At 39.7% G+C, this 22623-nt stretch overlaps 1 long non-coding RNA gene across 2 annotated transcripts; it reads right to left on the bottom strand.

Annotated features, from left to right (window-relative positions):
- Positions 1–2212: 2212 nt before the first annotated feature.
- On the bottom strand, positions 2213–22380 carry LOC149022637 (uncharacterized). Of its 2 annotated transcripts, none has more exons than XR_016172034.1 (3): positions 22192–22380; positions 21900–21976; positions 2213–2507 (listed from the first exon to the last, which is right to left on the bottom strand). It is a non-coding gene; the product is annotated as an uncharacterized LOC149022637 (long non-coding RNA). The 2 variants fall into 2 exon arrangements; XR_016172033.1 differs by lacking the exon at positions 2213–2507 and adding an exon at positions 18021–18413.
- Between the last annotated feature and the right edge of the window lie 243 nt (positions 22381–22623).

Below are 22623 nucleotides of genomic sequence, written 5' to 3'. Positions count from 1 at the left end.
ATTGGTACGGCCAATGGGGAAGAACTTTTTAAGGAACTCTTGTTGCATTTCTACCCAAGTGGAAATTTTAACATTGTCCAAAAAATGAAGCCAATGCTTAGCTTTATCTTTAAGGGAGAATGGAAAAAGAAGTAATCTTAAAGCATCAACTGAGAGGTTTGGAATTTTAACTATGGAGGACACCTCTAAAAACTCATCTAAGTGCTTATAAGGCTCTTCATTGGCAAGTCTGTAAAAAGATGGTAGCAAGAGCCGCCTCTATGTTAAACAACTTAATACAAGAAACCGGAGTATATATCATAGGAATGAAATGCTCACTCAAGGGCCTCATTGGAGGCTCATAGTTTGCCATGGTTCTTTGCCTTCTAAGGTTGGCCAAAGTCTCTTCTAACTCTAAGTCAAGTGGAGTCAACTCAGGGTTTAGGGACTGACGACCATGCATACACGCAGAAGAATAAAAAAAAGAATAAGCTAAATTAGTAAAATTAAAAGAAAATAACTATAGCAAAAGGGAGAGTTTAGGACGTACCTAAAGCGCAATCCACGTGATCTTTCGAACAAAAGTTACACATGTGGGATCTGAGGGATGGGGATTTTTAAAAATTAACCTAAACAACCCAACTAATGCAAATATTACAATTGAAAAGTCCTAAATACAATTATATCTAAGAAAGAAAAGATAACAACCTAAACTAATTATCGAATCGCTACTCTTGCAGTTACCTACAAAACAAAAGAAAAAGAGATTAGTTAAATAAGCAAAGAAAAATAAAAAATTAAAAACACTAAAATTACTCTAAAAATTATGCCTAATTGACAAAAATCAATCCTCGCAACCGTGCTTTGATTCCCCGGCAACGGCGCCAAAATTTGATCGTGTTGCTAACCAATCAAAAATAAAATCCTATACTAATCTAGCAAGCAGAAAGTACGGGGTCGAACTATGGGGAACTAAAAGGCTAAGTCACTAAGATTGAATTCAACAAACTAAATTTAAACTAAATCTATTAATTAATGCAAAAACGTTAACTATGAATATGTGAAGATCTTTGGGATTTCGAATCCCCAATGCTTTTCCCTAACCGATATAACTCTATACTTCAAAGAAAATTAAGGATGGTCTTCCTAGATATGCCCTATCTTCGCAAGACTATCGTCCTTCGCGGAAGCTTGGCACGCTTAGTTCGCTGAGTTATAGAACATCTTTGGCTAAACTCAAACACAATCAACTAGAAGATATAGAACAATCAACTTAATGAAATAAGCATGGTTCATCTACATCCCAAAGAAAAGGAACTAGCTACTCATTATTACAAAGTTCATAAGAAAAATAAAGATGAAACATAGGGAGAGAGAGAGAGATGTGGTATTCTTCTTCAGCAATGAGAGAGATCAGAGCCGCATTCGCCGTCTTCCTCTTCTCTGTGGATGGCTTCTCTTTTATGTCTCCCGCACACAATGAATCCCCTCTCTTTACCCGTCGATTTGACCTTTATTCTTTCGGAATTTGGAAAAACTCAAAACTGGAAAGTTGTAGATATTTTCAATATTGTTTCATAGCATCTTGAATCATCGAAATTCAAGCTCATACGAGAGAGATATGCCCAAAATACTGAAGGTAGGTCTGTTTACCCGATTTTCAGATTTATTACCAATTTCGTTCCTTAGACCTCCACCTATTTCCAATTTGGCTAAGATCTCACTTTTCATGCCATGATTTAAAATCCACCAATATCTAATATATTTGCCAACTTTACTCCATATTATCTCTAATATCCAAAATCTCCTTATTCTTGAAAAATACACAAAAATACTCAATTAGATCTCTTTAATTAAATAAGTATGGGGAATTAAATCAAATAAATAATGGTAAATGCATGCTTATCACTTCACCGTCGTAGTCACCATAGCTAGTACCTTGTGTCACATCCACCCAGCCGGTACCCTACCTGGCATACTCGAGTGTGTGATCCACAACCCCGAAGATCCAGTATTCGAGGAAATCATCCTACCATATATACAACAACATAATCATAAACAAAACTAAATCAAATGTTAAATTACATAAACAACGAGATCAAGATAAGAAGAAGAGAATAACAATATAATCAGAATGTGGAAAGAATGATACCAATATAATAATCAATGTCGAATAATCACATGTAGAGTGTGCGGAAAATCACTCCATATAACACAGTGAAATGTAGCTTGAAACTAAAAAGGAAATATTACAACCGATTCTCAAAAGAAAGGAAAGAAAAGAAGTAATCAAACTAAACTAAGGTCTCTTCTTACTTATAAATACAACTTTTAAAAGTATAAGTCTCAGAATCCAAATGGCGGCGATTAACTAGCACATGAGTGCCACTAATCCTGACGCAATACGTCTTCACCCATGAGTTCTTCACTTTCGTAGTCATCGTAGCCACCAGCTTGGGAGTAGTATACGTCATGGGTCTGTGTTTCATAGTACTGGCCGTCATACTCGTCAGTACCTGCAGGGTAGTCTAACAAAGATATTTGCAAAAAGGAGTGAGTTCAAAAGAACTCAGCAAGGCAAATTATTCCATAACAACACAAATAACATGATAGTAGAACATAGCAGATGCAATATGATATGAAACAGACAATGAATGTATGAATCTAACTCTATGTATGCTGGTCTCTATTGGCAGACATGCTTTAAGTCATAGCACCATACTTCTTTGGGTAGGTCTCAAATCACTCTCCTTCAACCATCTTGGTATCTTGAGTTCTCCGGTGGTAATTGGGTCCTACGTCCCTCTCGAACATTCCATGGTTGGGGTTTAGGTCACCGCTCTCTCATATCACCATTGGTCTAAGTATTGGCACATGTCAAGGTCAAGCCTAGCCAAATGCAAGTCATCTACTTGGTTATATAAAGTCAGAGTCAAATACTTTCATTCCTCCCCTTTCTGGTATCCTTCTCACTAAAGTCAGTGTATCATATGGCTACAACCCAACTCGGACTACGGACTCATCAACCCTATTGGTCATCCACAAATAATAAATGGGAAGCTCTCATGTCCTCTCAAGGATTGCACACCGGTCTTGAACGCCCATAAGCCCAAGTCTACTACTTGCGACCCTACCAATGAATGGCCCCCACAATGTGATCCATGTCCTCTCACGGGTTGGTTATCGATCTTGAGTGCCCACAAACCCACATTGTACCATGGGTTACTCAGTCTCAATATCCTTCCGAATCGGGTTTGATATAACAGGGACATTCTAGCCAAACACCGCTAGACAAGCCCTAGGTATAACAAACACTAATCCGAGAAAGAGTCAAAGGGCACCATCGGAAATGTCCCATACCACTTCCACTAATGTCCAAGGACAAAAACATCAAAAGGACATTCCCCAATCCCAAATCATACCTAAACAATCACATTCGTAATTCAATCATAACATACACAACTAATATTCCAACATATAGAAAGATCAACATGTAAGCACGATCAATTGAATATGTAAATTACAAGAATAATGCCCATACATGATCAAAGTAATAAGAAGAATATATTAACAAGGTACTACTGTACTTGAAGTACTTACAGCAGTAATATCACATTAAGAAAATAGAAGAACAACAGAGAATCTATGAAATTCCCAATTTAGAAACTAAGATTCACGCAATCTATGTTAATATGGAAACAACTATCCTTACCTTAATTAGCTTGAAAGAAAATCCAGAGGAACAAGAGATCAAGTCCAAAGTTAGCAAATAAACCCTAGACAAGCATAGATACATCATTAGGAAAAAGCCCTAGAAGATTGGAGGTCAAACGGATCAAATTGGACAAAGAAACCAATGTTGTTCATGCTTGGCGGCCTGCTTGGTAGCTTGGTCCAGTCGACCAGGTGAACAGTGTTCGTAGCCAAAAACTAAATTTTGATCTGATTCAAAACACTCCGAAATTTCAAAGGAACATTAGGAACAATAATCTAAAACTAACTAGCATAGATTAGACACCAAACAATGATCAAAATCATGACTTTCTAATTTGAAAACATGACTTTCTAATTTGATCAAAAACATGGTTTTCAATGAAAACAACCATGGATGCAAAGGAGAATTAAGGATTCACTCAAGAGGATCATTAGCAATAGATCAGAGATGAATACTAACATGAAATCGGATCTAGTATGCTAGAGAAATCAAATTAAAGGAATGATCATGGCTTCATGAAGATATCATATAATCATGGCTAACAATCAAGCATGAAGATCATACCATCAATGGAATGAATAGAGATTCATTCTCAACATTGGAGATTGTAGAAGAGGTGTTTGCAAGGTTGCAATACCATCTTCATAATCATAGCAATAGGATTAGATCACAAGAGTAAATCAATGAGAAGTTAAGAGATTACTAACCTTGAAGACGAACAAGAGATGAAGAACTTAAGATCTTGCAAGAGTCCTTCAACAACACCAAGGAGAGGCTTTGAGAGAGGTTTCCCACGTTCTCTAGAGGTTTTAGAAACAAAAGAGGCTAAGAAACATGAAGTCCTATTAAATAGAGCATCAAAAACCCTAAATGTGAAATCCAGCCCAAACCCTAGCTTGGACACCCTATCTGTTTTTGATGAAGTAGTGACTTGTAGGTGTTTGACCTTGAAGTGGGACCCAGAGTTTAGTGTGAATATGTTTGGAAGGTCCTAGGAAGTCAAGTCAAACCTCTCCCTTTAGTGTGGATCCGAAGACTTGAAGTGAAGGAAGAAGACTTGTTGTGCCATCTCAGTTGAAGACATGGTATTTGACCCAAAACCCATGGAGATTGATGATGGAGTTCTTTTGTTTTTAGAAAACATTTTCTGTTTTTGGAGATGAACAGCACCTTGCTGTTTAAGAGCTTAGTTGATGGACCTAAAGCCTATTTGGACATGGTTGGAAGGTACTCCTATGTGCTAGGAAGGCCATATGTTGAGTTGGGAGAAGCCCATGTAAATTTGATGAAGTTTGGGCCTTGATATCCCTAATTTGGCCTTGCTAACATGCTTGGTCAATTGGGTGGTAGACTAGCCAATCGACCAGTCAATCGACCAGCCAATCAACCAATAGGGTTAGAATCCGAGAACATCTTCTATTTAGGGTTTTTAGTGCTCTATTTAAGTAGATTTCATGTCCCTTAGCCCCTTTTGTTTCTAAAACCTATTGTGAATGTGGGAAGCCTCTCTTAAAGCCTCTCCTTGGTGGTTTTGAAGAACTCTTGCAAGATCTAAAGTTCCTCCTCTCTTGTCCATCTTCAAGGTTAGTATTCTACCTCTATCTTCTCTAATCTCTTCTTTTTACTGTTCTAGCTTATTGTTTTGATTGAGAAGAAGGCATTACACTATTGTAATTGCCTATTCTATGATCTCCTTGTGTCTTAGAGTGAACACCATTCACTCTATGCATTCCTTGAAGTCATATGGTGAATCTCCTTGATTTTCCTTGTTTCTAAATTGGTTTTTATAGCATGATTCTTTCCTACTGTAGTTTTTCCTTTCTAATCAGTATTAGACATGCTTATTCTTAGTTTTCATTGCTGATATACTGTATTCAATGTCTTTGAATGAATCTCCATTCATTCCATTGATGTTGTGATCTTCATGCTTGAATTCTTAGCCATGATTATATGATATCTTCATGATCATTCCTTTAATCTAATTTCTCTAGCATATTAGATCTGAATTTATGTTAGAATTCATCTCTGATCTATTACTAATGATCCTCTTGAGTGAATCCTTAATCATCCTCTGCATCCATGGTAGTTTTCATTGAAAAACATGTTTTTGATCAAAATAGAAAGGCATGTTTTCAAAATAGAAAGTCATGTTTCAAAATTATAAAGTCATTGATTTTGACCATGGATCCATGCTAGATAGTCTTAGTATGTCTTTGTGAAGTTCCCCTTCGAAATTCGGAGCAATCGGACTTCAAACGAAAAAGTTATGACCGATTTAGTGTTTGTTATCAAACACTGTTCATCTGGTCGACTGGGTGGTCGAGTGGGCCAGTAGACCAACCAATCGACCAAGGTTGACAGTAACTCTATTTTGCTCCGTTTCAACTCATATCTCTTGGATTTACTTGTTATAACCTATACATGTTTTGTCAAGCTTGTTTAAGTGATTTTGGATCTATTCTCTGATCTCTTACTTGAAGATTATAAGTTTGGATTACGAGGTGAGTATTCCAACTCACAATATGCCTATTTAAATGTCTCATTGTATTATCACGTGAATGCATGACCTAGCTACTGATGTTTTATTTTCTTTACATCAAGATACTTCTGCAACTATAGTAGCGTATTCATATTGTTATTTACATATGGGAATTGATGATATAGTATTGTCAATGTGATTTGGACTATGATGTGAATATGAATGTGAATGTGATTTGTATGGAATCATGATGTGATGTGAATGCCTAGGTTGTAGTTGTGGAATGGGAATGCCCTATTGGCATTTCTGTCTTTGGACACCAGTGGAGGTGGTATGGGACACTCTCCTATGGTGCCCCTTGACTCTTTCCCTAACTACTGGTTGACATATCTAGGATTGATCTAGCAGTGTTTGGCTAGGAATACCCCTATTATATCAAACCCGATTTGGAAGGGTATTGAGACCAAACGACCCGTGGTACCAATGGGGATTTGTGGGCACTCAAGATCGGTAACCAACCCGTGAGAGGACATGAATCACATTGTGTGAGCCATTTATTGGTAGGGTTGCAAATAGTGGACTTGGGCTCATGGGCGCTCAAGACCAGTAGCCAACCCGTGAGAGGATATGAGAACTTCCCGTCTATTATTTGTGGATGACCAATAGGGTTGATGAGTCCGTAGTCCGGAACTATGCTGACTTTAGTGAGAAGGATACCGGAAAGGATCGCCCGGGGCGAGGAATGGACGTATCTAGACCTGAGTTAATATAACTAAGTAGAAGACTTGCATTTGACTAGGCTTTACCCTGACATGCGCCAGTACTCAGACCAAACAGTGATGTGAGAGAGTGTTGACCTAAACCCTAGCCAAGGTTGTTTGTAAGGTTTTAGGACCCATTACCAACCGGTGAACAGAGTGAGACCTACCCAAAGGAGTATGATGCTATGACTTAAAGCATGTCTGCCAATAAAGAGACCAACATACATGCATAGAGTTAGAAGCATATTTGCATTTATTGTTTCATATCATTGCATATATGTTTGCCTTTGATTGCATATGAAGATGCTTATTGTGTTTGGATTACTTGCTAAGTTCTTTTGAGCTTACCCTTCGGGGGACTTGTTTTTAGATGACATAGCAGGATCGAAAGAGAACTCATGCCACAGCATGGAGGACCCTTCCATACATGGTTTAACTCCGAAAATCCTTGGACAAGGTAATGAATAGCGAGTGTAAAATCCAGCCCTATCCTAACCCTGATCTAACCCGGATCCATTGTTGTTTATAGGTCTGAAGACCCGAAGCGGTGGTAGAAGAGACTTGTGGACCCTTTTGATTGATAATTTTGAGTCGGAGTCCGAGCCCATGGGCATTGACGATGATACCCCTTACTTGAGTACATTGTCGGTGTTTAGTGAGAATCTGCGCATCAAAGAAGAGTGAATTAATTGAAGTACCTAATGGACTCCCATGCACAATCCGAAGGTATTTCCCGAAACTAAACTTCTTGATTGACTTGTAGAAGAAAACCCCACTCAATTTGACCATGTATAGCCCTCCAAATCCCTATCCGAAGTTGCTGAACTATTTCTAGATTTTCTGCTGAAACCTGTTTTGGTCGATCCTCCTTGGTCGATGCCATTGACCAAGACCATCGACCAAAGTTTCCAAACTCGAAGTTAATGATTCTTTGGAATATTCCCTATCCTATTTAGGCTAGTCTTGTGTTTTGAACCCTATTCTAATCATTATCACTCCTGAGAACATGGGGAGAGCTTCCCAAAGCACCTTCTAGGCATTGGTGAAGAAGATTCCACCCAAATCATTGTCAATCATTGTTCCTTGTCTCCATCAACAACTACAAGGTATGATTCATCACTCTCACTCTCTATTCTATTCTTTTCTATTCCTCTTCTTGCTATTGAAGCCTTGGAGTTGATGTTGCAACCTTGCAACCATCACTCCAAGTGTTCACTCTTGCTTAACCTATGATCCTCTCCTTTGTCCATTGATGCTATGCTCTCATTTCAAGCCTTGCATATGCATTCCTTGATTTTTTCCTTGATTTTCTTCTTAACTTCATGCTTCCTCATCCAAAACTGAGGTATATAGTGTGCTATGTATATGTTATCACTAGCATATGATCCTAATTAAATTCCTATAAGTTTCCCTAGTTGATTCATGCCTTTCCAATGCAAATGCAATTGATCTCAATCCATGCTATGATTCTTGTCTATTGAACTTAGTAGCTCAATTTGGGGCTTTCTATTGAGACCATTAGATTGTGTTAATTTCTTGATTTGTAGTGTTCTTATATTGTTCTTAAGTATCCCTCCAAGTTCCTGATCGATCCGAGCCCAGGAAGACCAATTTCGGACCAAAATCCCCAAAATCCAATATGCAGCCCTGAGACTATCTTGGTTGATCCTCCTTGGTCGATGCCATCGACCAAGAGCATAGACCAAACTTGTTGCTGACTGCAACTTCAACCAGTTTTGACCCGTTCGACCTCCGATTTTCTCGATCTCTTCTCTAATCTCTTATTTATGTTTGTTTAGGGTCTTAACACCATTATTGGATCATTCCTTTGTGACTCTTGAATTGTCATCAACTCAACTTAAGGTAAGGATGGTTATCGCCATATATACATAGGCTATGTACTTATGTCTTGATGCTCATAACTTAGTGAACATAATCTCTTAATTGCTTTTGAATATCATAGGACTGCTATACATGCTATAGAACAGTAATATTGTGATTTCATATACTCTTGTTATAATGATTTATTATTCTTGTTACTTGTATATATGATGGATCATTTCGATGTTATGATTTAACTTCTATCATGATGATGTATCAAGTGTATGCGATATGATGCACTTGAGTATGTGATTGCTTAGGTATAACTTGGGATTGGGGAGTGTCCTATTGACGTTTCTGTCCTTGGGCATCGGAGGGAATAGTATGGGATGTTCTCCGAAGGTGCCTATTGACACTTTCTCGAGTTATTGGATGATAACATAGGATTGTCTAGTTGTGTGGCTAGGATGTCCTTGTCGTGTTAGACCCGAATTGGAAGGGCATTGAGACCGAACGACCCGTGGTAGTGTATGGTTTGATGGGCGCTCAAGACCGGTAACCAACTCGGGAGAGGACATAAACCACGCTACGGATACCCTAAAAGGGCCATTTATTTGTAGGGTTGCAAATAGCTAGACTTGGGCTCACGGGCGCTCGAAGATCGGTAGGTCATATCCGTGAGAGGACGTGAGAGCTTCCCGTCTACTCTTTGTGGATGACCAATAGGGTTGATGAATCCGGTGGGTAATATCCGCGACTCTAGTGTGAAGGATACTGGAAAGGATCCTGGGATGAAAGGAATGGAAGTATCTGGATCGGACTTGATACGACTGGGTAGATGACTTGCATTGGGCTAGGATTTACCTTGACATACGCCAATACTTAGATCAAATGGTGATGTGAGAGAGCGGTGACCGAAACCCCAACCATGGATTTGTCCGAGAGGGATGTAGGACCCAATTCCCCCTGGTATTGAGTGACTGAGACTTACCTAAAGAAGTATGGTGCTATAACTTAAAGCATGTTTACCATAGAGACTGGCATTCATAGAGTTAGAATCATACTTGCATCATGTGTTTCATATCATATTACATCATGTTATGATTTGTGCTTATATGGTTATGAATTATGGAATAATTGCCTTGCTGAGTTCTTTTGAACTCATTCCTTTTGTGCAAATGTTGTTAGATTTTCCCACAGGTGTTGAAGACTCCGATGGTGCACCCTACGATATGAACTTTGATTCCACATACTACCCTCCGGGTGGTAGCTACGGTGAAGATCAGAGTTATGGTGCCGAGGAGGATTACACTACATACCAGGGTTAGCCCCACTGTGGTGAGGGAGCGGCCGTGTTGGGCTTTCTTCGTCCACACTTATGAAAATATAATTATTAAGATAGAAGAAACCCTTGCTTAGTGCCCCATTTCCCTAGATTTTTGTTAAACACTTGGATATGTAATTAACTTTTATTAAGTTACTCTTTAGATATGGGATTGTAACTTCACTTGATTTTACTACTTTTTCACTGCTGTTGAGAGAGTGACTTCCGCTCATTTTCTCTTTCTTATGATCATACTTAAACACTTGGTATTATTTATTTCCGCACTCTGATTATTTGTTTATATCTTATTCATGATATCTGTTATTTATTTGCATTTACCTTGATTATCATTGTTCATGATTGTGTTATCGCGTATGTGGGAGGCATGGTCCCTCGATGCTTGATCCTTGGACTGTGGATCACATTCCTGGGTATGCCAGATAGGGTACCGGCTGGGTGGATGTGACAGCGAGGCATCCAACACTCCGATTTGGTCTGCGTTGATGGCTCCTATTAACGGCAGCCGCCATCGTCTTGTTTGCCGATGGGATCGTGTGTTGGATGCTGATCTGAAGCTTCAAGAGCATAACCCAAAGGTGAAGAAGATGAAGATTGAAGAATAAGAAGAGCCGACGGAAGATGTTGAATAGATTCTCTTGATTCTTCTAGACTTTTGTTTTACCTGTATTAGCTTAGAGTTTGTCTTAGTTTTGATCTACTTTCCGCATATGTTATGGGGTACATTTCCGCTATAATCTACAGTTGTCTTTTGATTTGGTATCTTGTTATTACAAACTCTGATATTCTTTTGTGATCATTCTGAGATCTTTCTTGACTCTAATTAATAAATTACTTGAATACAATGATTTGTTCTTGCTTTTGATTTTGTTATTGTGCTAAATGGATATGATCGTTCCTAAACTTGATCTTCGGGGCTGTGGATCACACGCTTGAGTATTTCAGATAGGGTACCGGCAGGGTGGATGTGACACTAAACATTAGATATTCCTAGATTCTATCAATAGCTGCCAGCCTAGCTGGTTGATTGGCTAGTCGACCAAGCTTGATAACAAGGCCAAACAAGGAATTGAAGGCCTAAACTTCCTCAAATTCAAGTGGGCTTCTCCCAACTCAACAAATGACTTACCTAGCATAAAGGAATGCCTTCAAACCATGTCCAACTAAGGTTTAGGTCCTTCAACTAAGCTCTCCTTCATCAAGGTGCAAATCATCAGGGAAAAATCAGGAAAATCCCAGACAACATCAATATCAGACAACTGCTTTACACCTTCCGGAACATATACAGAAGAGGAGAGAAGTCCAACTTCTTTGGTCCATTGCTTGACTTTCACAGTCACAGCCACAATCTTCTTGCTCAACTTCCCTTGATTACCTTAATACTCAAACGGACTATCATCCTTAGGATGAAACAGTACTTTCCTTTTAGAACAAAGGATGACTACTGTAAAATCCAGCTTTTACCTAACCTTGACCCAACCCGAACATTGTTGTGTTTGTTGGTCCGAAGACCCGAAGTGGTGGTAGAAGGGACTTATGGGCCCTGCTAGTTGATGACGTGGTGTCGGAACTCCAAGATATGGACATTGATGATGCTGCTCCTTCCTTGAGCACATTATGAGTGTTAAGTTAGAATCTGCGCACTGATGAAGAGTGAGACAGTTGAGATATCAAACGGACTCCTGTGCATAATCCGAAGGTACCCCCTAAAACTAGACCTCTTGAGTGAACTGTAGGAGAAAACCCCATGCAATTTGACCTTGTATAGCCCTCCAAGTCCACACCTAAATTTGCTGAACTTTTTTGTAAAATTCTGCAGAAACATGTTTTGGTCGATACGTCGATACTATTGGTCGATACTATCGACCAAATGTATCAACCAACAGGTTTGTTGAACCCAGGTTTAAAGATTCTCTGGAATATTATTTTCTATTTATTTAATCCTCGAGACTGGAGCCCTATTCTAGCGTTTTCAACATCTGAGAACGTGGGAGGGCCTCTCAAGAACTTCTCCTTGGTAATGGTGAAGCATCTTCTCCATTAATCATTGCCAACTACTCATTCCACTTTCTTGTTCCACTCTCAAGGTATGACTCTCTCTCCTAATCACTTTCTCACTCCTCTTTTGACCATGGCCAATGTGCTGCAACCTTGCAAACACCTTGCCGTGAGCCTTCTATACCTCATACATTGATGTTTTCACCGATATGACTATGATTTATTCACCTCATGATCATTAACTACACATTTCCATGATTTATTGCTCACCAACTTGCTTTATTTACCAAAACTGAGATGAAGCCTATGATTAACCTAATCTACACCTTGCGTATGAGTTCATGTTGCTTCTAAGTGATTCCCTACCTAATCCCTTATGTTTTCCCCCAATTTGCATTAAGATATAGCCAATGCCATGTTTAACAACTCTTGACCTTGATAAATCAATTTGGGGATTTCTAAATGGACCATTGGATTATGTTAAATTCTTGATAATTAGTGTCCCTATTGTGCTTAGACTATTCCCCAAGTTTCGTATTGATCCGAGACCCGGAAGACCAAATTTGGGCCAAAACCCAAAAAAGCCAGCTTGCTATCCGAAATCCTTTTGGTCGATGCTTGTTGGTCGATACTATCGACCAAATGTATCGACCAACAGAGTTGCTGTCAACAACTTTTGCCTAGTCCTGATTCGTTTGATCTCCGATTGTTCTGAATTCTTCTCTAACCTTTCATATATGCTTGTTTAGGGTTTTAAGACTATTTGAGCCACTTGCTTGTGATCTTGGACCATTCTCTTCTCCAATTCAAGGTAAGGATAGTTATTGATATAATTACATAGGACATGAAATTTTGACTTGGTGTTCCTAACCTAGTGAACATGGTTTCTATTTCATATTCTTATCATGTTAGACTTGCTACATATGTCTTTCAACAGTAGCCTTGTGTTTACATTATTTTATTTCAATGTCTTATCATGCTTATCAATTTCAATATATGATGAATTATGTCAATGTCATGAATCAAATGTTTATTATGACGTTATATCTTGTGAATTGATATGAGGAACTTGGGCATGTGATTGCTTAAGTATAAGTTGGGATTGAGGAATACCCTACTGGTGCTTCTGTCCTTGGACATCGAAGGGAATAGTATGGGATGTTCTCCGAAGGTGTCCATCGACGCTTTCCCGGGTTATTGAATGACATACATAGGACTTGTCTAGATGTATGGCTAGGATGTCCCTATCATATCAGACCCGATTCGGAAGGACATTGAGACCGAACGACCCGTGGTAGAAGTGTGGATTTGTGGGCGCTCAAGACCGGTAACCACTCCGTGAGAAGACATAAATTGCATTGCGGATACCCGAAAGGGGCCATTTATTGGTAGGGTTGCAAATGGCTAGACTTGGGCTCACGGGCACTCAAGACCGGTGAAATGATCCGTGAGGGGGACGTGAGGGGGACATGAGAGCTTCCCGTCGACCATTTGTGGATGACCAATAGGGTTGATGAGTCCGGTGAGTAATATCCGTGACTCTAGTGTGAAAGATACCGGAAAGGATCCCGAGAGGGGAGGAATGGACGTATCTGGAACTGACATGATATGATTAAGTAGATGACTTGCATTGGGCTAGGCTTTACCTTGACATGCGCCAATACTTGTACCAAATGGTGATGTGAGAGAGTGGTGACCGAAACCCCCAACCATGGATTTGTCAGAGAGGGATGCAGGACCCAATTCCCCCCGGTGATGAGTGACTGAGACTACCTAAAGAAGTATGGTGCTATGACTTAAAGCATGTCTACCATAGATGACCAGCATACTTAGAGTAGAACCATATTGCATTATATGTCTCATATCATCTGCATCATTTTATGATTATCTTGTGGCTTATGTGTTGTGGAATAACTTCCTTGCTGAGTTCTTTTGAACTCATTCCTTTTCTGTTGCAATATTTTGCTAGGCTACTCTGTAGGTGATTACTCTGATGGTACGTTCCTTGAGGCGGACCCGGATGCCTCATACTACTATCCAGAGGCTAGCTACAATGAAGACTTCGGTGACGATACCGAAGCAGATCCTCCGGCGTATTAGGGTTAGCCCTGGAGTAGCATGGGAACAGCCATGTTGGATCTCCATGGTCTTCGCTTTTGAAGAAGATTTATTTATTGTGGAGGAGACTTATATGTAGCTGCCCCCCTTTTTGTGACAATTAAACTTGGAAGAATTGTAATAACTTTGACTTATTTTCGTAACTTGAGACTTGTGCTTATTTAGTTTTGACCTCACTTCCGCCTGACTGAAGGAGTGGATTCCGCCCACTGCCTTCTTAATTTATCTGATATGATATTTACTTCCGTACTCTGATTATCTTTGGTATCTCATTTCTGAATTCTATTATTATCAATTGTTAGTTTAATATTGATTGTTCATAATTGTGTTATCGTCGATGTGGATGATGTGGTCCCTGAACTATGGATCTTCGGGGCAGTGGATCACATCTCGGGTATGCCAGATAGGGTACCGGTTGGGTGGATGTGACAACTACGCCATACTTAGACAACCAATCCATTCCAAGTATCACATCAAAATCTGACATATCCAACTTGATTAACTAGGCTTCCAAGATTCTACCAGCAATAGCTACTGGACAAGACTCAACCACTTCATCTAATCTAACAACAGATCTGGTAGGAGGACTAATAACAAGTCATCTTTCCAACTTTGCAAGTGTAACAGGAATATGACTCACAAATGAAGATGCAATGAATGAATGAAATGCACCAATATCAAATAATACAAAAGCAGAGGTAAATGATACTGGAATAATACCTGTCACCACATCATGATCCGTCTCAAATTCTATACCAGTAACACTGAACACTTTCCCAGAAGGGGCATTCTGGAACAGACTTCAAAGCTGACATCTGAGGATTCGGCTTCTGAGTGCAGTTACGGGAATAATAACCCGCCTTCCCACAATTAAAGCAAGTTAAGTCCCTAGTACCAACAGAAGTTGCTGAAGAAGGAAAAGTAGGTCTCTGGGTGCGAAGCTTCCAAGATAGGTCTGGTCGCATTCCACCACGCATCAGCTTCATGCTGCAGTCTCTGTTCTGCACACAAAATCTTCTGAGCTTCATTGCAACGAAGGTTGCGAAAAACTTTTTCCATCTCTCAGATCCACTTGTTAGGGAACAATGTATCCTTCGAGATACCAATGAAAGCAAGGATTTGCAGCTTCAAGAAATGCTCCATCAATCTCGCATGAGGACCAGGGGCAAAACCTTCAACATAGGCACCAGCCACAGAAGTACCATCTCCAAAAGGATTTTGAGCTGCTTGAATATTCTGCTGAGTAGTCGCGAAACCTTGCATCATAGTATTGAACTGATTCTGCTGCTGATGCATCATGTTTCCCAGAATGTTCATTACATCCTAAATAGAGACTACAAGAGGCGGATCTAGAGGAGTAGGGTTTCCACCAGGAGGAGGCATTTTTGTTCTCGAGGCTTCAGTACCCGTATTTCCACCAAGAATCTCAGTATTAACCTGATCTTCCCCACCAGTTTCACCTTCCTGACCATTAATTATAGTGCAATTCTTAGGTAAACCATTCTGTGAAAAGAACTCCAGAAATTATCAACACTGTAAGGTCAAGTCTGAAAAAGATTCTTCAAGCCAAACATGCACCAACTCAAAGCAAACACTCATAAACAGAAGCAACATTAAGCACAAAGTCCAAAAATAATCAAAAAAGGGCCAAAATCCAAAAATTTGTGCAATAGAAACTGGGCCGGTCGCTCAAGCCGATCGCTTGGGTCAATCAACCGCCACAAGCAACCACCCCATGTCTCACGACAGAAATGAGTTTTATACTCGATTTTTGGATCCCATTTCATTTCCACAATTCTCAAAACAACATTTGGGCTTTGAGGATTTCGTTCTTAGGTTAAAGAACTCATTTTGGAGACTCCGTTGGCTTTGGATCTACTTCCCACACGATCTTTACACGCTACACTGGTAATCCTCTCACAAAACCCTTCTTTCCTATGGTTTACATGAGAGAAACTACAATGTACTTCCATTTATAGGTTTTCTTTGATGCAAAGCATACCTTTTATTTTACAAAACATGTCTAAGCATAGATCTATTGTTCACTATGCATTTTCACAATTGTAGGTATCTCATAGACATGCCCTAATTTCTCATTTCTTTCTTTTTCACCAAAAAACAGATTTTCACACTAGAATGGTTGCTCGCGGAGGTAGGAGAGTACCCATTCACGGTCAAGGTGACGCACATGACCCAATACACCCAGATTATTTTAGGACTCCAGAAGCACAGGAGTTGTACTTTGGCCACTTTAGTCATCGCCAGATCGAGTTAGGACGACCGGTGGTGACTTCGGAGCACGAGCAATTCCAGATTGAGGATAGGTTTGCAACAGTAGGTTGGAGGAGTACACTTTTCCTGAATGAATCCGCCTATCCGAAACTTATCAAGTTATTCTCAACAACTTGACCTTCCATGATGAGCCAGTGGGAGAGAATGATACTAGGCTCGTCATAGAGAGTTAGGTGAAGACCACAGACATTCGCTTCATTATCGAGGAGCTGGCTCACATCCTCAACATTCCATACATCCACAACGATCAGTGATGGTTCGAGTCGGGGGCAGAGTCCGATGATGTCATCCACTAGGAGGAGAGGGCTCTCATCTACTCAGCCATTTGCATAGGAGAGTGCAGCGGGGTAGAGTCAGTGACTGAGCTGCTTTCCTCATGCCGGGTCATCTCACAAATCATTGCACGAAACCTATTGCCTAAGGCAGGACATCAGAGTGAGATTTCACTCATGCAAGCCCTTACGAATGACTTTCTCTGTGTACACTCGCTACTAGATAGACTTGGCGTACATTATACAGAATGCCATGATCTATCGAGTGACACATCCAGGGGGAGCAAACCATGGATATAGGAGGCTTCTGACTTGGATCTTCGAGCACTTCGGGGTCGACTTCTAGGGAGAGGAGGCTATTCCGTTGGGTCATAGCGGTATGATAGGTTACAGATTGGTCGCTCAAATGCACTTACTGGGCGGACCAAATTCACCAAAGATGCTAGCCGAGCTAGAAGACATGGATGTAGAGGCTGATGATGTTGTTCATGCAGACTCACCACCACCATCTCAGTTCGAGGCAGGGGGTACATCCGGGACTCAGGATACTTCAGAGGTCGCACCACTTGGGCTAGAAAGCAATTCACTCTGATGGATCACTTCGACCAGGGGCAGGCAGAGATGAGGGGTCAGATAACAGAGTGCCTTGATATACTCCGCCAAATGAGGCTAGCACCACCACCACCACCACAGCAGTAGTTAGACTTAGGCTTTTATCCTTTTTGACTCAGTACAGACTGACTTTAGGTTTTAGATATATTTATTGTAGTTTATTTTTAGCACATGTTTATTCCCTATCTTCTTGTAAAGCTAGATCACGCTCCAAATTATGAAAAGCTCTTTCTTATTAATGAAGTAAAATTATGCTTGTTGCATTTTCATTATTATTTCTTATGCACTTGATATTCGTAATGTGAGAATATATTTCCCTTCACTTATTGTAGGTTATGCAAAAGAAAAATTAACTAACTTTGTTGGTTCGTTTCTAACGAAAGACTTTCCTATTATTCACTCTAGTTCTTTTGAGTCACTTCTGGATCTATGACTCAGATTGCTCATTTAACACTCGTATTAACTATTATTGACTTCGTTAAACCAGTGCTCTAATACCACCTCTATCACACCCCAAACGCCGGTCTCAGTTACCCGCCCGACAACCCGTGGGAGTGATCCGTCATAGGACCCACGATCTTATCCATCAATAATAATAAATGCAAGTAAAGATAATCGTGAGAATAAATTTCAATAATTAAATAAAAGGATTACAGGAGTCCAAATACTCCAATAAAATAATCAATAAAAGAATCAATGATAAAAAAGAATATGAGTTCAACGGAAGCAATTCAAAATGACTAAATAAGTTTTTTCCGGTTTCTTTTTCTAAAGCTAGAAAATGTTTCTCATGTTTATCAAGAAAAGGGGTTCTCCAGTTCTTCTCCAGATGGTCAGCAAAATGTCTGGCTACTTGTCTCCTACACCCATCAATGGGTGCTATAAGCGCACTCCATGCACTCGCAAGAGCTCTTGCACAGGCTATCTCCATCTTCCATTGCTGATGCCACGTCCTCTTCATACGAGAAGGCTCCTTCATGGGATACCAATCTATTTTCCGGCGCATATCCTCCATCTATACAGGCTAATATAACATAGAAAATAAAGGAATGAGTTCTGACGAACTCAGTAAGAACAACATAATTCTCATCCATATGTCAACATCATCAGAAATGCATATATGATATGTATAAAGTGCAAAAGTATGAATGTACTAAGATCTAACTATGCGAGTCTCTAACAGTTGGCATGCTTTAGGATATACACCAACCATCCTATGGGTAGGTCTAGTCACTCTGATCTGGCAAGGACTGGATACCTCTGTAGGGATCCTGGGTAAAAGGGTAAGTCCACACCTGGCTCTCAAACCATGGCTGGGGTTAGGTCAACACTCTCTCACCACGACCATTGGCATGAGTACTGGCGCATGTTGGGGTTTCTAATCCAATGCAAGTCATAATGGTGACATACTACATGAAGTCTAGATACATCCCCTATGGCAACAACCAACCCAGTTCAGTATCATTTGCAACCTAGGAATGAGAACCCTCACTGACTGGCTACCGCTATTGGACTCCACTCCCTAACCCTATGGTCATCCACATATTGTTGGGGCGGAAAGCTCTTATGACTCCTCACGACACCCGGTCCGCTCCTTGGATGTCCATGAGCCCAACTCTAACATATGCAACCCTACCATTGTATGAACAACAGTGGACCACTAAGTTTCTGCACGGACTGTTACCGCTGTAGGATGAAACAGAGTCACATCACCATCGTCACGGGTCAACCGGCTTCAATTCCCCTACTAAAAGGGTAGTAGTATGTGGGGTACCTAGCCATGAAACTGTAGACTCTATTTAGGTATGTCATCCAGTAGTTATGATAGTGTTGGAGACATCAGCGAGCATGTGTCTCATACCACAGCCCTCTGATATCCCAAGCCAAGATATCCCAATGGAATACCCTTTCCATCAGAACCACAATATATCAACCATCATCATATCACATTCATAATTAATAAAATATATGCAAAGACAATACAAACAGCAAGTATATGACAAGATCCGCATGCTATACACAGTTACAGCAGCATATACAATTGAATACCAGTATTGAAAGACACTAGACTAGCATGTTCAAGTCATTACATAAAGATAAGATTGTATGTCCTTACCTGTCAATAAGTAGAAGTCCTCTAAAGTGCAAACCAGAAATAATTATAAGACTTTTAGTGGAAACAGAGAACACCTATAAACAAGGTTACAATAATATATAAGTCAAATGAATCAAAATGGATCAAAGCCAAAAGCCACATGCTCTCTGCAAACCAACCGGTCGCTTGGCTCAAGCGACTGCCTTGAACAACTGCCCCAAAAACAGTGTGTTGCCAATCCGAAACTCAGGCTTTTGATCATCCGATTTCAATCCGATTTTGTGGTGATCTCAATCCGAATTTTGAACCTAACACACCCGTAACCAAGGGGTAACACAAAACCTAACAATTAACGCAAATTGGTCACCCAAAACTCTCTCCTTGATTGAATCCATTCTTTTCACGAAAGCAGGGTTTCGTTTTCGGATAGGATCTCATCAAGAACATTGGAAAGAGAACTACAATTAAGCAATTGGGTAACCACTAACAACATGGGGATAGGTTAACACCAATCAATGGCTAAAGGAGATAAAGGGTGAAAGGAAACCAAGTACCTCACACCAAAAACACAAAAAAGGGAATGAATGAATCACTAGATCTCAGTCCACGCTCTGCACACCTTCTAGAGAGTCTCCATTGCCTTCTAACCACCAAAAATAGCAATCCCAAATATAATATTCGTCAAGTGGGCGAAAGTTGCTATTTATAGAGCTCTGGGGGCAAATTAGGGCAAAACCCCGCAACCAGGACTAGGCGGTCGCTTGGTCCAATCAACCGCCACTAGCAACTGCCCCCTAGTATAGTGCTATACAAGGGTTCTTTGCTTAGGGGGTTGAAATCCAAGTACAACCTAACCCTAATCAACACATGGGAGATGTCTTACCTTCATTCCGAACATCTCCAGACACCACTTGCCTTCCAGAGGTCCAACTTCTATGCAAGGCAAGTTCTTCATCAAGAGAATCCAGATCCATGGGCTCAGGGTATGGATCATGGACTTTTATCCGGACACTCCACAAATTAACCTGACTAAAATTTCAGGTTCTCGAGCCTACAATACGAATCCCCGGTTAGAAATACAGGGGTTGTTACAAGTCCAATCCTTGATAAGAGCAAATGGATAGTTTCCAACCAATAAGATGAATATAAAAGTAAAAGATAAATGCATATTAAAGAAGGCTAGGAACAAATACATGAACCGGAATTGTTGAGAATAAGAACAACCATTAAATACCAACATCATCTACAATGTAACATTAATTTTTCCCAGGGTGGACTGAGGGAGAAATATAGTAAAAAATAAGGAAGAGAAGGATTTTGTATTTGAAAGAAGCTACAGTTTAAGAGGGTACTTTCCAAATTGTGTACTACAAGAAAGAAAAATCCAACTAACATCAAAATTAGGGACAGAAGAAGAAATTAAGATAGTTGTCAAAATAATTACTCCAATAGGAATATAGAACCCACCTTCATGCAATGAAATACAATCTTAACATCTGCATGTAACACTGTTACCCAGATCTGCATCAGTTTACAACCATGTAAGGGAATTACCAGCATAGACTTGAATTAATATGAAAAAAAAAAAAAAAAGACTTTCTACTAATTTGCTTTTGCTTCCCTTAATTTAAGAGGTCTTGTAGCTCTACTCTGTTTTTGTCCAAAACAGAAGCAGCTCTGCTATGAAAGCAACTTACTTATATATAATAAACAAGTCATGTTTTCATAGGCAAGATAAGCTCCTAAAAATCTGCATTGCTTGCTTCATGTATTCCAAACTTTGCCAAGTACTCTACTGTAGGTTCTCTATATACACCATCCCATTTCTTCAACATTTTAAGTATCACATTGAGCTTCCCTTCTGAACAATCCTTAACCTCTTCATATTTCTATCCGTTGTGGTTAAATCACCAACTCAATTCTTGGAAAGTTAATAATATATATCCTCTAGATTCATCAAATTACATCTTTAAGCTCAAGCGTATGTCTAGCTAAAGAAAAATTGATATGGTATTTGAAGAGCATGAAAGCAAAAATTGGATAACCATCAGATTCTATTTTTGTACAGCACTTCACATCACATAAGTAAGAAGGAAATGTGCTACTTCCTGAAAATGAATCACATAAAAAGTTTACTACTAGTGAACTGTATCTATGGGGTAAAATAAATTTCTACTACTATAAACATGAACTACATTAGTTAATTGAGAATGCAGAATTTTATGCACACCCTCACCCCATCCTACCTCATCCCACCCCAAGAAAAGCCCCATCACTTCAAACAATTTCAGGCCATGAATAGAAATTATCTTTTCAGAAAGATACATTAGAAACACTAGTAAGCACTCGGCAGTGCATACGAAGGGGTTTCTTCAATTGTCAGCATGTTTGCTTACCCTCTGTAGAACAACTTACCCGCTTCAATGGTAGATTCTTCTCATTCCTCTGCTTGGGCTCCAATTCTTACAATCCGATTGAGGTGATCACAGAACCTAAAATTAATTTTCTCAAATCAGTATTTCTTCACCTACATGGATTCACGAAAATGGGAGAACCAATTGGAAAAGAAAAGGGGGGGAAAATCATTCACCAAAACGATGTGCGTGGGAGCAGCTCAAACAAAGAAGACTTTGAAATGACCGTGAAATCAAGAAGAGAAAGGAAAAGAGATGGAAAAAAAAGTGACCTAAACGGCAGCAACTCTTACCGATAGATGCACCAAACCTCAAGCCCTTGCTGATCAAATGAGAAAACTTGAGGAGACTGGTTTCTCTTGTTTGGAAAACGATTTTCCCAAACCTAAGCCCTTGCTGATCGAATGAGAAATCGTGGGGATTATGGTTTGTGTGGAAACCGATTTCCCGCAGGAAGAAGAAAATAATATAGGGCGGGAATATTTGGGGGCTTTTTTTCGTTTTGGAAACAATACTACGACGGAATTACGGATTTTTAAGTTTTCCTTCTTTGTTAGAATTTTTTTTTAATATTTTTTGTTAAATAAAAACGTGATATTGAGATGTGGGATTCAATAGAGACATTAGGAAAGTATTATTAGAGGCATTTTTGAAAAATATGATTGGCATTTTCGTTGTTAATGTCTCTAACTATCTTTAAATAGTGACATTTTTTAACATTATCT

This window comes from Hakea prostrata, chromosome 3 (assembly GCF_041222555.1).
Source record: "Hakea prostrata isolate BN-2017 chromosome 3, UWA_Hpros_2, whole genome shotgun sequence".
Classification (NCBI taxonomy): domain Eukaryota; kingdom Viridiplantae; phylum Streptophyta; class Magnoliopsida; order Proteales; family Proteaceae; genus Hakea; species Hakea prostrata.
Note: the sequence above shows the minus strand (reverse complement) of the source record. Positions and strands in the feature narration are given on the sequence as shown.